This window comes from Gopherus evgoodei, chromosome 3, assembly GCF_007399415.2.
Source record: "Gopherus evgoodei ecotype Sinaloan lineage chromosome 3, rGopEvg1_v1.p, whole genome shotgun sequence".
NCBI classification, from domain to species: domain Eukaryota; kingdom Metazoa; phylum Chordata; order Testudines; family Testudinidae; genus Gopherus; species Gopherus evgoodei.
The window spans coordinates 27,378,844-27,396,334 of record NC_044324.1 but is presented as its reverse complement, the minus strand read 5'-3'; the positions used below and the strand labels follow the sequence as shown (position 1 = coordinate 27,396,334).

Below are 17,491 nucleotides of genomic sequence, written 5' to 3'. Positions count from 1 at the left end.
ATAGCAGCGAGTTTAAACACACCCTCTAACCCTGTTTTTGTTTTGCCCATATAACAATTTTGCCTGCTCTTTGGGACAGTGGGTGGTGGAAGTGGTGATCAAGGAAGGATTTGGGCATAAGCCCTTCTTTATAAATCATTTTCATGGTTGAGGATTACAGCTCCCCCTTCCCCCTTCAGACCGCCTCTGTCTAGCTGTCCCTGCCATTTTTCCATCTACATTTATATTTTCTATCTCCATCTGCGTTAAGGAACAATGCTGCATCTGGCTGTGCTTAGAGCACCACAGAAGTCAATTTGGCTCCGTATGGGTGTGAACCTAGTCCACCTGCATGGAGCCAGTTGCAGATTGGGGCCTTCGCTGTTTGGGTATTTGAATAGTGCTTAGGACATTGGGGTTCTGATTCTGTATGGAGTCTCTGTATGCTAAACTAATTCAACAACCTCTCCCAACATTTTGCTTTTGTTATTGCTGTTCTTTCTAATGACATATCATGCCATTGGGGGAAGAGGGGGGAGGCTCTGAGAGTCCTTAGAATTGATCATCTCTTGTTTAAAACTGCATGTTGCGACATACTTCTCTGATAGATATTGTACTCAGAATTTGTGCCATTCTCATTAAACTCCATTAAAGGAGATATAGCCTGGTCCTGTGGATAAGGCATAAGAGTGGGGAGGTGTAAATGCTCTACATTTACCTGCCATGTGACCCTGGGTAAGTCACTTCACCTGTTTTGTGTTTCTGTTTCCCTTCCCACCCTGTGGCATATATATTTGGATTGTAAACTCTTCAGGGCAGAGACTGTCTCTTAACATGTGTTTGCAAAGATTGTGTTTGAAATTTCTAGGTGGTGCCATAGTAAAAATAATTGATGGTAATACTCAGTGGGGGGGGGGGGGGCATGAGTGCTCACATCTCACGAGATGGAGCATGGTGTCTGTGGTGCTGCTTTTAGGTGGAGACCTTGAATCATTTTGTACTGATTCAGAATATATCTAAAATGTGAGTTGTGTGTATCTGTCACTACAAAGTGGGGTGGGGAGGAGAATGCTTAACTTGAGGTATCTGGAGGAAAGAACCACTGATTGCATTGTTCAAGGAAAGCTGACTGAAAATTGGGAATTAATTTATAGTAACTCATTTACCTGTCCAGGGATCTCTTGTCTCTGTAAAAATTTTCCCCATACAGCCCAAAACTCAAAGTAAAAATGTGAAATCAATCGGTAGTGTTATATTCAGTTAAAATAATTGTATTGATTCCCAGATAATGGCAGCAGTTCATTCTTGCAGGGATACATGCCACTTCCTGTCATGAAAAATACTTTCACATATATTACATCTGAAAGGAGGAACATAGGCATAAAACTGCTTTGTTATTGCGAATAGTGACTTTACACTGGGCATTAAAACTATATATATATTTATTTGAAATTGATCTTCTGGGATTATTTTTACTGCAGAGACATGCTCTTTGCTAACAAAAAAAAACCTTTCTTCTATAATGTCATATAGCTTTTAAATTGTCTTGGTCTACTTTGTCTTGTGCATGTGCTTTTGTGCTCTCTTTTTTGTAGCAATTTATTAAAGAGAAGATTTCCACCACCCCCTGGTTTTTTTGTATCTTGATAAGAGGGTTAGCACCATGTTACTTTGGTTATTGGCCATTCTCTGTTAAACTCTAATAATCCACCAGGAACCAGACTCTCTACACTTCATGGAGATTTTTGTCACCTCTGGGAGATTAAAGTTCTTCGTGCCGATCATGGTGACATTTAACTTCTCCGATTGTGGAGCTATTTTTCACTTGTGCTATGCTCATTGAAAGGCTCTTCTTATTAAATATAGATTACTTCATCTTCAGATAGAAAATAGCCTTTTATTTTCTTCAACTCTTTCTAGGTAGTCCGGTTTCCCAGAAATCTCCTGCTAAATGCAAGAGTTTGCAGTCCTGCAGTTTACTTACTGTATTGCCAGAAATTGAATTTGACACAGATTCTGGAAACCACAAGGTAAGAGTACAATTACTTATTTTTTATAACCTAGAAAACAGTTTGTTTTCAAGATAGCAAATCCACCTGAAATCTTTTCAGCTTTCTCCTTCATGACCTCTTGTCACCTAACAAATACAATTTGGGCCCTGTTTTATCTTTCAGTGACTGCAGTAAATCTGTATCTGGGCAGAGGCAACTGAATTGCTGCGTTACAATATAAGAAGTGGGGAAGTAGAGTAAAAACTGATTCTGCAAACGCTACCATGAGGAGTCATATTTCAATTCAGTGGGATGTGAATACAGTGTTGGTACTAAGACTTCAGAATCAGGCCCTACATTATGTAACCTTTACAATAAGAAGCTATAAACTGGGTGGACAAATTCTATGTCTTAATTTATATATGTGCATGCATACACTTTATTATATATTACACACAAATAGGTTAAACAAACATTATTAAGGTTGCAAAGATAAGTACTCAAAAGTGAAGAAACATCAGAATTAAGATTGCCTACGTTTTTTTTAAACAAAACAGACTGAAAAAATAGAAGTTCCATCATGTGGCATCCCACGTAGGTCATCAGCACAGCTGGAAACTTTAGATCCACTGCACAGACCTCTGCTACTTGGCTAAAGAAGTAAATAATAGCAGTAATCGGTTGTAATCTTCTATGTGGACAAGCACTAGCGGGAGATGAGATTTGCCAAAGGGTTTTACAAATACCTGCCGACAGCAGAGGAAAGATGGGACTCCGGAATCTTGGGTTCCAATTCAAGGTGGGGGTGCTCTATTGGACACACTCTGCCGCCTGTTTCCCCGGGGTGTGACCCCTTTGCCCCTAACCAGACCCTGTCTAGTCATGTCTTTTTCCCACCCATCTCCTTGTTCCAGTGCTATTCTCTTTACCTAGACCAGCAGTTCTCAACCAGTGGTCTGAGGCCCCCTGGGGGCTGTGAGCAGATTTGAGGGGGTCCGCCAAGCAGAGACTCACTGGGGTCCAGGGCAGAAAGCTGAAGCCCTGCCACCCCAAGCCCTGCCACCTGAGGCTGAAGCTAAAGCCTTAGCAACTTAGGTTCACTGGGCTGTGTGGTGTGGGGCCCCAGGCAGTTGCCCTGCTTCCTACCCCCTAATGCTGGCCCTGGCTTTTATATGCAGAAAAACAGTTGTTGTGGCACAGGTGGGATGTGGAGTTTTTATGGGGGGGAGGGGGCTCAGAAAGAAAAAGCTTGAGAACCCCTGACCTAGACAGTACCTGTCTCCACTCCTCAGGTGTCTTATCCCAATCTCAGACTTTCTCTCTCTCCTCCCAGACTCAGTCTTCTTGTCCAGCTATTTCCAGTTCCCTCCACCCCAATCCTTGTCCCCAGTTTTCTTGTCTAGCCATTCCTAGTTCCCAGTCACACCCCATTCCTCATCTGATCTCTAACTTCCCCCTCAGTCCAAGTTTCCAATCACTCTTACGCCCATATTCTACGTTCCTCAATGGCTCTGTCTCCTTCCCATGGTTCCTCATCTTCACCCTGGCTCCTTCTCACAGTCTCTTTTCCCAGTCTCTCCCTGCCACCTACCAGTCCCCTCCCCGTCCTTGGTCCTTGTCCTGTGCTCCTACCCAGGTCTGGCTCCTGTCCCCTTTGCATTTGAATTAGGCAGCTTCCTCTTCTATGCTGCCTGGATGTCAGCAGGGGGTTACCGAGGGAATCAGAGAGAGAGGCATCCTGCTCATAGTTCTGGTGTCCTGATCCTGACCTGGCACTGCTGCTGCAGGAACTGCAATTACAGGGAAAGTTCTCCTCATCCCTCTGCACCTCTGGCTGGAGTATGCTCACTCCTCTGCCAAAATTTCAATCCCTTGCTCCAAAGCATGAGGGCACAAGGGCTTCTCAAAAGGTCACTAGGATAGACAAAAAAGCTATTTTTTCCTGGTCTCAGTCTTGGAAATGGATGAACTCTTTTGGCCAAAATTTTCCTGAGGCAGACATACACCTAGTTTGGAAAATTTCAGCCCAATCTCTTAAAGTTTGGCAATATTTTAAGTAACTGAAAACAGGGTCTTATAATGGGAAGTATCAGGCATTGTTAATACTGGACCTGCCTATAATACATGCACACAAATGCAAACACATTACATTTCTGAGACTTGCAACATCCTTAAACGATTGGCTTGCAGCTTCTCAATGTGTGTTTTACAAATTAAGGGCCTGATCTCACATGCACGTATCAGCTGGGAGACCATGTGTATATGCACATTGTTAGAGTGCTCAGGATAGAACAGAGAGATATATAAAATGGAATCATTTTACTGGCAACGGAGATTAAAAATGAAATATGATCGTAGCCCATCTATACAAATATAAAATAAATGTTTTTGAAAAATAAACCAGAATTGTGAGTAAGGTTTTTGCCTGGAATTGTATTCTAGTTGTAGTAAAAGTAAATGTTCAAATATGTATTAAAAAAGTAGCTCTGTTTCTGTATGTGTTGGTAGATCATATCCTGGCCACCAGTATGGATACTGTGCCAAGCTTGGCCTGGCCAGGGGTGTGTCAGCTGATGAAAAAGTCAGCAGGGAGAGAAAAAAATCTACTGCCTGCTTTGCTGACTGGCTCATTGGTGGTGGGGAGGGAGGAAAGAGAGAAGAGTCCCTGTTGCAGTGCTCCAACAACAGTAGTACTCTGGCCTGGGTGGCTGGAGCTTCATGTGGAAGTACCTTGGCTTGATATGTGCAGGGAAAGAGATGAAAACAGCAGATCAAGAGGCAAACAGGAGTCTGGGGAGTCTGAGGGAGAGTATTAAATAGAATGAGATGGGAAAGTACAGCTAAGAGGAGGGAAAATGGGCTAAATGAGAAGAATTTGCATTCATACAATAAAGATAAATGAATTTATTTTTTGTCATGGTAATATCACAAGTTAAATTCACTGGGCACGTGGCAGTATAATGCACTTGATATGAAAATAAAAAACCTTCCTCTAATGTTCCGAGGATGGTCCTTGGCTGTCTACTGAAGTAAAGATATTGTGACATTCCTCCTGTTGATATTTCTGAAACAATGTACTGTGCCTGTTACTTGACGATAGGAGAACTCTTGTGGTTTTGTTAGAGCAAATTATAATGTATTAATAAAGTTGTCATGTTTATATTCGTATGAAGTCTGAAATCTGACATTGTTAATTTGTGGATTACTCCCTCCCCTTCGCTGAGTTTCATATGGAATCAGAATTTTTTCTAAGGTGTCCGAGTCTGTCTCCTTTTTCCAAGATGCACTTTGTCCACTGCTGTAGTGGGCTGAGAGCATGAATGACCATTTGGTCTTTCTGACCCATTTTCACATGTTCTCAGTCTTTGTTGCTTCCTTTAAAATACATTTTAATCTTTTATGTGGGGGTGGGGGGCTGTTCACACATCTTGTTCGAGGCGTTATAAATCCTGACTATGGTGCAGAGTATGGAAATAAAACTTTAGTATTCTAAGTGGGCAGTTACATAGGAACCTTTGGTCTCTGATTCAAACTGACATCGGTTTTGACTATATGTAGCATTAAAGAACAACATCATTTGAAATGGAGGAAAGGAGTGTGAGAGCTGTGATTGTAATGCAGTTGTTTTAATAGCTGTGGTTCCTCCAGCACAGCAGAATAATTGCTTTACAGAGTACTAGCTACCTGAGGAAAGTGTGAGCGAGGCATGTAAACGATAAAGTGAGACTTCTGTTGACCACATGCCATTAGTTGCTTGTCTGCTCTACCACTCAACAGCATGGCTTTTAGCTGTATGTTGCAGTGGAACTGTGGGTTGCATCTAATGTGATACTGTGTGTAATCTGTAAAGTAAAGAACAACTGACAATATAATGTGGAGAAACAAAAGGGGCCACAAGAACATCTCCATCCTCTGTACCAAAGCCAGAAGTGAAAGAACACTGCTTTTATCTCTGACACAGCCTTGCTGCTTTAAAATTTCTGTTCTGCATCGTAGGTGGTTTGAAGCAAAGATTTCAGTTTTCATTGACTCAGTCAGTTGGGGAGAAAAGCAAGTTAAACAAAGTTGAAAAGGCTAGCTGCACTGTCTTCTGGTATCTATAACCTTAAGTAGGAGTCTAATGTGATATGTATTGGCATATGGCGCAGAAACTAAGCAGTAACTCTCCTTCACACAGTGGGAGATTCACTTATCCAGAAAAATTCAGAGCTCTATATCTTAAAAAGAGATTGGATTTTCTTTTTCTTTTTCTTTTTTTTTGTTGTTGTCCAATAACCATTGTTATACATGTTAAGATGAGGCAATCTAAACACTTCTGCAAATCTGCTAAACAGAGTATCGTTCTGGGAAGAATCATGCTCCATATACACTCCCAGTATTGCACAATGAGCTAGTAGCATGATTTCAGGAAGGGAGGTGGATTTTCTCTAGCTGAGACACAGGAAATACTAACAAATATTCTATGAATGCTGATCAGGAGTTGCCTGCTTAAGTTCTGTAAGTAAAAGGGAGAACATTGCTTAAGTAATATGGTCCTGTCGATTTATGTATTTATATATAGCTTCTGTTGATAGCCACAATTCTAGCCACCATATCATAACTCCAGGCTTGCGAGTTATATCTGGGTTCTATTCCCAAGGAAACTGAGGCACATGCTTCCTTTGTGACTACTATGCCTCAGCTTCCTTGTCTTTTAAAATGGAGAGTTTATCCTTCTAATTCACAGGGGTGCTGTGAGACCTCCAGAAACCGTGAAATATTTTTAGTTCCTTGGGAAAAAGACACCGTAAAAAGGTCAAAATATGTATGTTTATAGTATAAAATTATCTCTGCAATGTTAATAGTTGCTTTTAAACCAGAGAAATATAGTTTCTAATGTTTTGTGTTACTATACAGCTTAGATGCTTGTATCTAAATCACTTGTTAGAAGTCAAAGGAAAGACACATGAGGGTTGCTATGAGGCTGCCATCTTACACAGTCAAGGTTTAGGACTAGAAAGAGAGCCTGGAAACGTGATATCTTTCTAAATTAAGTTCTTTTTACAAGAGCAGTTTAAAATATTTTTGCCAGCTTTATTAATAATGAGCTCATTTAGGACTGAGATGAGTGATAATTATGAATGGATCATGAGTCATCAGGCCATGATGTTGCCTGGATTGCAGATTTTATTTATTACAAATGAAATCGTTCACCACAGAGGATATTTTGTTCATGCAAATTATATAGAGTTTTGCTGGATAGTTTTTTTTTTTTTTTTAATTGACCTTACCCTCAAAGCATTTCACATTTCTGTCCTTCCCTTCTAGTTTGCTCTTATGTCACACCTGTACTTTTGCTCCATCAGTGGCGTGAGCCTCACCTGTTTGTTTGCTTACTTTTTGCAACAAATGTTGCCATATCTTCTTCAGCGTTGCTTCTCATTAATGGACCTGTTTCCTGAGATGAAGGAACTCCTGATCTCTTTGCCAGACTCAGTTCTGCCACAGTGCATAGAGGAACTCAATCTCACAGTAATGGCTTGTGGAATGGATGTCGGGGGGTGGATGTCGGCACTTGCTTTATAAGTTTAATGGGTTGCGGGAATTATAACTATATTAATAATTGTATCCTTCTCCCCTGACTCTTCATATTCCACTTTTCTTCTTAGATTCTTATTCATTAAAGCACTTAAGCACCTTCTTCACTGTATACGTATGATCAGTTCCTTTGTGTTCAGTTGGACTACTCCATGGGTTTAAAGTTGTGTGTGTGCTTAAGTACTTTGTTGGATTTACACCTTAGACTAAATTCAGCTGAGAAAGGACAGCATCTTCCCATGTGTTTGAGAAACACCGAGGACAATGGGTATTATCATAGTATAAATATTAAAAAAACTGTGCACCACTTATTCTTTCTGTTGTTGTATTAATGTAGGTACTGATTCTGACTCTGATCCTGAAAAGATTTGGGTGCATGTCATTAGTCCCATTGACCAAATTCTGCACATGCCTAAATTTTGCAGGATGTGGCCTCTGAGAGATGCTGAGGTGCTACTACTGCTTTTAACACGGGCAGGCCTGATCCTGCTGTTGTTGATGTAGCAATGTGGGTTAGTACCTAGGACTGGGGTGCTTAATAATAATACTTATTACAGGAAAGCCCCCGTTGACTTCAATAGTGCAGAACTGAGCTCTTTCAATTGATGTTGTAGGTATTCAGTGCTTCTCAGGATCCACCTCTGTACAGAGTAACAGATATTCATCATGGCACAGTAGATTTGAAAGTGAACTATACTTATGTTCAGGATTCTGGCTTAAAAGATACATATCTGAAAATGTATATGAGGCCTATGCATCTCTTTCTTAAATTTAATGTTTCAAAACCTACAGAGTGTGGTCTCCGATGAAATGAGACATTTAAACCATACAACATATTTCAACACAAAATGACCCAGACTAAAATAGCAATCACTATGGTAGATGGAGCAGATATCTCTGTTTCAAGCTGCAAAGGCTTCTGCTGAAGTCAGATGACCCAGACTTGTCAAACTGTTCAAGAAAGGAAAGATCACCATGGGATAGAATTAATTTGCGGCATCTTGTTTACCATTTTGGGTTTTGTCAGGAGTTTCCCCCCATGCAGTCTGAAATGTCAAGTGAGAGATTTTCAGTGAGAGGTAATATAACATATTAAGAAAGTGTTATTGATCACAGTATGCTGTTACTGGAAGATGGCTTTTTTTAACTGGAACACAAGGGACTTTGCATGTTACAATATATTTTCCTATCGTAACAACAGAAACAATCATTATAAAGGTCAGAGTATCTTAGCACTAAATTTTTCTCTAACAGTGTTGAGTTTCTTCACAGCAAGATCAAGATTTTCAGTGGGAAGGGGGAAACCTTACAAATAAAGCATCACATTCATAAAGAAAGGCAGTAAGAATTATGTCCACTATCACCAGAGATCAGAAATTACAAAGTAATAGACAGTACTGTAAATCACACTGTTGTGGACAAGGACTATTGTGAAAAAGTGGGGCTGGATTAGAACTAGTTTATACATACTGTTTAGTCACGTGTATATTTATACACATGCTCAAAATTTTGTATCCATAATAAAACATTATATTCCTCTTAAATAAAAACAATTGTAAACCAAGATATTTTATTAGGTTCCTAGTATAAAAAAGTTGAGGGGAAAATCTTCATTGCACACAGGTTTGCTGAGCAAATGTGCATCAGCACTTCACAAAGCGTGGGGTAGCAAGCTATCTCAGTCTGTAGCAGGGTGCCCAGTTTGTGCAACTTTTAAGACTTTTTTTTACATGTATTTAAAGAGGACTCCCACAACATAACCAACAACATTGAGCATCTTTTATTTTTATTTATATTTATATTTATATATCCAGTGTGCAATATGAATATAAATTCTGACTGGTCTCAAAATAGAACTTCAAGAATAGACATGTCATAAATATGATGCCCAATAAAGTTATTTCAACGTATTCGTAACCAAATTCTCCAAAAACATGTAATGCAAACATAACACTTCACCAAATATATTATTTCAATAACATAGATATTATTCATGTGGCATATACAAAAAAAAAAAAACCACACGCCTATTTCAAATGAGCCATTGCTGTTCTGCACAGTAAACTAAATAAAATAATGTTCTCAATATTTGTCTTCTTTCGTCCAGCTCCACTTTCAACATGTCTCTAGTGCCTTCCTCAGTCTTTGATGCAATCAATCTCCACTTCAGTGGATTTGAAAATATAAGCTTGACCAAGAAGATTCATTTGTGGTACTGCAGCTGGTTACTAAACTACTGGCAGTTCCCATATCCCAGAATGATTCTTCACTTCAGCAGCCCTTTTCTTCACAAACAAAGTACTGTAGCATCGCTACAGAAATTTTAATTTTTTTCTCATGAAATTTTCAGTATTTGGTTTCTAGTTTGTTGACTTTAAGCAAATTCTTCTTGTTTCTCTTAGGTATCCAAAGTCACGGGAATGGTTCTAGGTTATGTGAGAGCTTGAGTTTTCCCAACCCTACCTCCGCACACTGAAGCCTTTGTGCAGCTGTAAGAGAGCTTGGGTTCTCAAGCAGGCAGTCAACATAAAGAATCTAAATTTTCAGATACCATTTTTCCCAGGGAGTTTAAAAATTTTCAAGCTATAGATTTTCTCTCATGAACTGCACTGAGTCTGTTACAGTCTGCTGCTGTGATAAACACGACCTGAAGGGTCAGAGCACTGGGGATTCTCTACAAGAACTCTCTACATTGACCTCCCAGAGTATATCCATCTCCTGGTCAACCACTCAAGTCTTTTCACTAATTAAATCCATACTTGTTGATCATGGCAGTCACAGATTATACTGAAACTACGAGGGAATTTTAGGTAGATGGAATAAGGTTATCTGAACTGGAATTTCCCCAGAACACAAGAGAGGGATTTTAACCCTGAAGAAAGTGCTATGTGATCTTAACCATGACTGCAGTTGGTTAGAATATCAGTTGTACAAGTCAACCAAGAGACATTGTTGCAAAGGATCATCATCACTAGGTTGGAATACAAGTTCATTACTGTCACAGAAGGAAGAAAGCCACTAGCTCAGGGGCGGGCATTCCTGACTTCCCCTCTCACCCCCCCGGACCCTTGCCCCATCCAACCACCCCTTCTCCCTGTCCCTTAACAGCCCCGGAACCCCTGCCCCTGACTGCTCCCTGTTTCCCCATCCAACTCCTCTTCCTCATTCCTGACTGCCCCCCCCAGGACCCCTACCCCATCGAACCACCCTGTTCTCCGCTCTCTGACTGCCCTGACCTCTATCCACACCCCTGACCACCACCCCAAACTCCCCTGCCCTCTATCCACCCCTCCGCCCTGCTCTCTGTCCCATTACCGCGCTGCCTGGAGCACCAATGGCTGGCGGTGCTACAGCTGCACCACCCAGAGCACCAGGACAAGCAGACATGCCACCCGGCTGGAGCCAGCCACACCACCGTGCAGCGCAGACACCAAGTCAGGCCCGGGCTCTGCAGCTGCGCTGCCCGGCAAGAGTCCGCAGCCCCATCGCCCAGAGCATTGTGCCAGTGGTGCAGTGAGCTGAGGCTGCAGGGGAGGGGCCGGGGGGTAGCCTCCCAGGGCAGGAGCTCAAGGGCCGGGCAGGAAGATCCCATGGGCCATAGTTTGCCCACCTCTGCACTAGCTGAATGGGCAGCATCACATCTTGTAAGGTGATCTTTGGTGGCCATCAATACAGGTGAAAGACCAGACTACACTTGGCTTTTGAAACCAAATGGGATCTGATCTTGAGCTGACATGGCTGCAGGATCAGGTGAGCAAGTCCCGCAGCCCATGCTGCAGGATTTACTTTTCACAAGTTAAGTCAGCTTCTACTGCAGCAGGGCTCCCCACCATTTAAAAAAAAAAAGTACTGATCTGCTTATTCTCCATGGAAGAATTCTTTTGTAGTCCTCCCTTCGTACCCACAGACATAGACACAGGAATGAAAAATAAGCCTTTTGTGCACGAGCAATTCTACAAAATAAGTGTAGCATTTGGGTAGGAGATGGCTGGTATTGTGTCTCCCTCAGACAGGGTAGAGTTTCATCATGTGCTATAGAGCAGTTTTTGACATAAACACAGCTGTGCAGTTTCCTATAAGCCTTTTGTGACCATCACTACAGAACACTGTTTAAAATACTATTTGAATCAGCTAAATCGGGCTAGCACTGTGGATGAACTTTGGTGCATAGTTAGAAATGACTGTAAAAGAGATGAATTATTGAAATATAAATCCTCTTAGTTCCTATGTTTCTGTGTTCATGGAGTGAGAGGTTGAGGGAAGACGGGGGAGAGAAGAAAGCCAGTGGCAGAACAGATTGTGCTGCATAAATGATAGTTAAGTTTTCTGTTTTGTTTATTTGGTAGATGACATAAATATATGTACATTTTACACCAGGGGTAGGCAACCTATGGCCCGTGTGCCAAAGGCGGCACGCGAGCTGATTTTCAGTGGCACCCACACTGGCTTGGTCCTAGCCACCGGTCCGGGGGGCTCTGCATTTTAATTTAATTTTAAATGAGGCTTCTTAAACATTTTAAAAACCTGATTTACTTTACATACAACAATAGTTTAGTTATATATTATAGACTTATAGAAAGAGACCTTCTAAAAATGTTAAAATGTCTCACTGGCACGCGAAACCTTAAATTAGAGTTAATAAACGAAGACTCGGCACAGCACTTCTGAAACGTTGCTGACCCCTGTTTTACACTTTCACTTCATTTTGCACTGAGTGTAAACATTTAGTTTTAAGCAGAAAATTAGACAACGTGCAAACTCGTTTTAGTAATTCTCTGAAAGAGGTTTGTATAGTGATAAGAACCTTTAATTGTAACATACTGAAGAATTGTATCTCTTCTTACTGATACATGAGCAAAAACAATTACGCTGAGTGTCTCTTATGTTATTAAGGAAGGATACAGTCCTTTAAGCATGCAAAAGGATTTCTAATATTTCACTGGTTACAGGAATTAAAAACTGCCTTCTTCACAGACTAGATAAATTGAGAAATGCAGAATCCCTCATCTTTGCCTGCTCTAAAGTTATAGTAAGAGGATTTTAGTAAGATTAGAATCTCCCATTGCCTGCTTAAAAGTCTACTCAGAACTGCTTTACATTCCTATGAAGGGAAAATGTACACTAGCTAGATTTGAATAATGGAATTGCCATTAATATCTAGCATAAAAGGATGATTGGTTGTATATTTGATTTATGGGAAGCTGAAATTGACAAAGTGTACTGTATGGGTGAGGGTATATTTATGCTAGTAACCCTTGAAAACCAATCCAATCTTGTTATGTTCACTAAACATTTAAATGGCTAAAACAACAATTTATGCTGCAGTAAGTCTAGTTACTGTAATTTTGATAGTTTTGATAATGGCTTTGGGTTAGTAAAGAACTGTTCAAACGTTCTACATTCAGAGCAAGTCTGACAAGTCACCATTTAGTTACTGGTTGTTACAGGATTATCAGCTTTGAACCAAAGGAAATAATTTCAAATGTACTAGAGGTTTAAGGTATATTGTTTCTTCATCAATTGCTAATACAAGAATTGTGTTTTCCAATTTACACCGCTACCTTGATATAACACCACCCGATATAACACATATTTGGATATAATGCGGTAAAGCAGTGCTCGGGGGGGGGCGGGGCTGCGCACTCCGGTGGATCAAAGCATGTTCAATATAACGCGGTTTCACCTATAATGTGGTAAGATTTTTTTGGCTCCCAAGGACGGCATTGTATCAAAGTAGAGGTGTATGTGCAAATGAGCTTCCAAAATCTTTATTGTGCATTGAGATTTTGTTGTCAGTTCATTTTTTTCTATTTTTTCTATTATTTTTGTTTTTACCCCTATTTTGCTAATCTGTCATATTGTGCGCATGTGCAGCTGTTTCTTAATTTTGCTTTGCCTGCAATACCTAATTCTCTGATCTGTATTGTCTGTCTGCTTTGCAAACAAGGTGTCCTTAAGATATTCAGCTATGCATTCATTTTTGAAATGTTCTGGAAATTATTTGATTTTAGGAGAATATCTTGTTGATTCAAATCAGACAAATTCCTTAAGGGTGTGTAATGTGTTTTGTGTATTGATAAGTCTAGTGTATGTACTGCACTCATCAACATACAGTAGCTCAACATACTCAACTCATACTCAACATACAGTAGTTCAATAAAATGCATTTTGCTTAAATATACAATATTTGGTTGGGCTTCCTGCTAAGTAACTTCATGTTATGAGGCATTTGTTCCAACTTGCTCACATAGTTCAAATGGAGTATTCCCCAGACTTGGTGCAGTGTGCACTCTTGTAATGGCAGGTTGGTATTGTTATCCAATTACATTAGTAGCAGTTCATGCTGCTTGGTGCATTTAGAGGGCATAAACCAAAACTATTTGTCAGAAGTGTATTTTATGAGCTTGGGATAAATCCTCTTTGACAGGGACAGTTTAGCAATATCCCCCCAAATTCCCCCCTTTCAACCCAAGCTGTGCATTTTTAGCCATTTATTTCTCTCCGCCCACTTGTGGAAGTCTGAGCCACCAAACCTTTCAAATTAAAATACTCCTCATCCAATCTTAACTCACTACATAACTTTTTTTCATTATTATTTTAAAAGAAAATGTTTAATATTAAGAAAATGCAGATGAGTAACTCACTCAATATGCTTTATAGGCTTGAACCAACATGATCCATGCATCCAAATTATGGCAATTTTATCTAGTGTGAATGAGATGCTACTTACATTTGCAGGTAAAAAAATCAACAACTATTAATTTGGCAGAATTATTTATTTCTTACTGATGATTTTTGCAGTGTATCTAATCAGAGTGCTCATGAATAGAAATGACACAATTTAAATATAGAGGCACTGCTGTACATTGTATGATCTTGTTTTCTCAAACTGTTCCATAATGCAGTGAATAAATTTATCTCTTCTGAAAAGACTTTTGCAGAAATCACACACAGTGCGTTCACCTCTATTATTTAATATGACTGTTTTATAACTCTCATAAATCGATGGTTTTTCAGGTGCCAGTAGCAGAAGGAGAAAGGAGATCATTCTGAGGAGAAAAAGAAAAGCAAAATCATATGGAAGTGAAAAGTGCAACTAAATGCACCAGAAGCACTTCAGTGAAAATGAGCACTAGAAAATAGTTACATAGACTTGGCTGAGATCATTACCCACTACCCCCTTACCCAGCAATCCCCAGGGCGCTCTCGCAGTGTATATCTCTTCATTCCCTTGTGGAAAGGAGGTGGTGGTGGGTCAGCAACACCTGGTCTCCTTAGGGTATTCTACACTGCAATTAAACATAAGGCGGGTAGGATCCCAGAGCTTGGGCTTTGGCCTGAGCCCAAACATCTACATCACAATTAAACAGCCTCTTAGCCCAGCCTGAGACAGCTGACGGGCCAGCTGCAGGTGTTTAATTGGAATGTAGACGTACCCTTAGAGGCCCCTCCTAGGGGCTTCACAGAGGGAGAGATGTATTCTAGGCAGGCTGGTGAAGGAGTGGGCAGGCAGCGAGGTGTGGATACCATTGACCTATCATTCCCAGCTCTGTGGAGAATCTCTGGAAAAGGGTTGGATGTGTGAGAGAGGCTTGGGTTTATGTCCCTGCCAAATGACATAAGACAGCATCCAGTCAATGGAAGATCCGGCCCACAGTGTCCCCTTTAGACATCACACTACTGACCGAATAGAGGCCTACATGTGGCTCGCAACCTAACCTTGGCAGTGCTGGTTGAGGTGTTAAGAATCCTTTGGACAGAGACTTCCATATGGAAAAGAAAGTGAGTCGTGTAGCACAGTGTTACAAATAAAGTTGGTTGAAATGTTTCATTGAAATTACTAATCCAAACTTCACATTTAGACTTTAAAAAAAAATTTCTCGATTTTTTTTTTTAATTAAATCTCTTTCATGTGTTTTTGCACAGCTTTAGCTTCAACATTAACATTGGGGATCTTTATTTGTCTTTGGTAATTGATGACTGAAGCAGAATGGAACATGAAGGTAATCTTAGAACCGCCATAAAGAACCAGAAACCAATGCGTTAAGGTGCACCCTAGTCTTGTTAATGCGTAAAAGATCCATGCATTAAGTATCTTAGCAATTCACATTATCTTCCCTTTCTAAGCACTTCGATGTGCAGTTATGCACCCTGTGTTAGACCAGCTTCTGGTAACCAGAATCTCTTTTCCCCCTAACCTAACTGCCTTATATCACAGTAATGCATTTCTCAGTACCTGTCTTTGGTATTGTAAAAGCATATTTAGTGTCCTTCATCATGATACGCTACATAATTTTACAAAGCTGGAAAAAGCAGAATCTCTAATCCTCAAGGGAAGGTGGAGGACAGCCTAACTGAATCTGGCTGCTACTTTAATATTCCACCTCTTTTAGACTTGCGGTATTTTAATCCCACAATGAATTTCAATATTTACATGTGCTTGAAAACCTTACTGGGAACCAGCACCTCCTAATCTTCTACATTTCTTGTGATTAGCACTGCCTACTAATCCTAACACTAGACCCAATACCAATTGTTAATTGCACTACTTGTTTTCAAGCTAAATCTAATCCTTCTAGCAGTCTGAGACCGGCATTATATTGATTGCTCTTGAATTGTCAGCTCTAAGATGTTGTGGCAGTTGTTGGGTTGTATTTTTTTTTCTTCGTCACAGACTGATAAATGCTGTGATTAGTATGAGATTATTTTGTATATGATGAATGGTACAAAAGCGAAACAATAGTGTCTTTTGTATATGAGGAAGTATTTCACTTTCTACTTACATTAGTGATTAGTAGCAAGATGTGTATGTGCAATGACTTTCCTTAGTGGCAATTCCCTCCTCCCCCACCTCCTTACCTATTAATACATTTGTTTTAAAGCTTTTGCTATTAGGTTATGTAGACTTTGTTTGATGTGCTAGGAAAGATAATACACTAGTCAAACCCATCTAGTTCTCAACATGCAGACAGCTTTACAGACAATCATTTGATTCTAGCGAAGGTTCAATGTATGTTTGTTTGTCCACCCGGCAGCAGTAGATTTTGTACCTCAGTCATATTGAACTGCCTAGATGAATTAAGAGTAAAGAAGCTTCTATTGTGGGTTTTGTTTTTTTTTCATGGAAACTTCTGTGTGTATAAAATCTCCAAGAGCTGTTCAGAATTTACATTAGGAGAGAGCAAAAGAGAGTGCATATTGCATAGCCACAGAATAATTGTTTGTTTGTTTTGTTAGCAACAGGACCCTCTCCCCTAAATAGTTTTTAAATTGCACTGAAAATAACAGGGAAATTAGACATAGAATACGAAATTACACTTCTACATAAATGGAGCTGATATAGCTAGCAGTTCCCTAAATGTTTCTGCTGTCGTTGTCTTTAGCATGTCAGTCACAAGGTCCCAAAAATGAATAAACAATTTTTGTTATTGACATGGTTCTCTTACCTATGTGATGTTTTTTTCAGTTTTAAATGGGAGAAATAAATCTAAAATTGTAGATCAAAATGAAGGTTAAAAACTCAAGTACATGCTTTTCCAATTAACTTACTAAAATGCATGATTATTTAAACACAAAACCCTCTGTTTTAACACCATTGCTACTAAGAGTTACTCTCTAAGAATTGCAGTGGGGGTCTGGGTGTCAGGAGACAGGGGTTTTAACCTCTAATCGGACAAAGACTTGCTGTGCAACTGTGGGCAAATCAATTAGGCCAAAATCTTCAAATATCCACTAATTTTGGGTGTCTCAGTTTTTAAGCATCCAGCTTGAAATACTTTGCATCTGATTTTTTCCTCCAGAGATGCTGAGCACCTACAGTTTGTTTTTTTTTAAAGGAGTTATAGGCCCTCCAGATCTCTGAAAATTGAGCGCAAGGTATCTTAAACTGGACACTCAAAATAATCAGAGAGGCCACTTAAAAAAAATTACCATATCCTCTGTCT

At 40.0% G+C, this 17,491-nt stretch overlaps 1 protein-coding gene across 1 annotated transcript in view; it reads left to right on the top strand.

Moving 5' to 3' along the window:
- The window catches only part of KLHL29 (kelch like family member 29), a 578,142-nt gene that overhangs the window by 90,266 nt on the left and 470,385 nt on the right, over positions 1 to 17,491 (top strand). Inside the window, exon 2 of the mRNA XM_030555343.1 lies at positions 1,900 to 2,009. The gene's annotated coding sequence lies outside the window, so the exon portion shown is untranslated. The remainder of the gene's footprint in view (positions 1 to 1,899; positions 2,010 to 17,491) is intronic.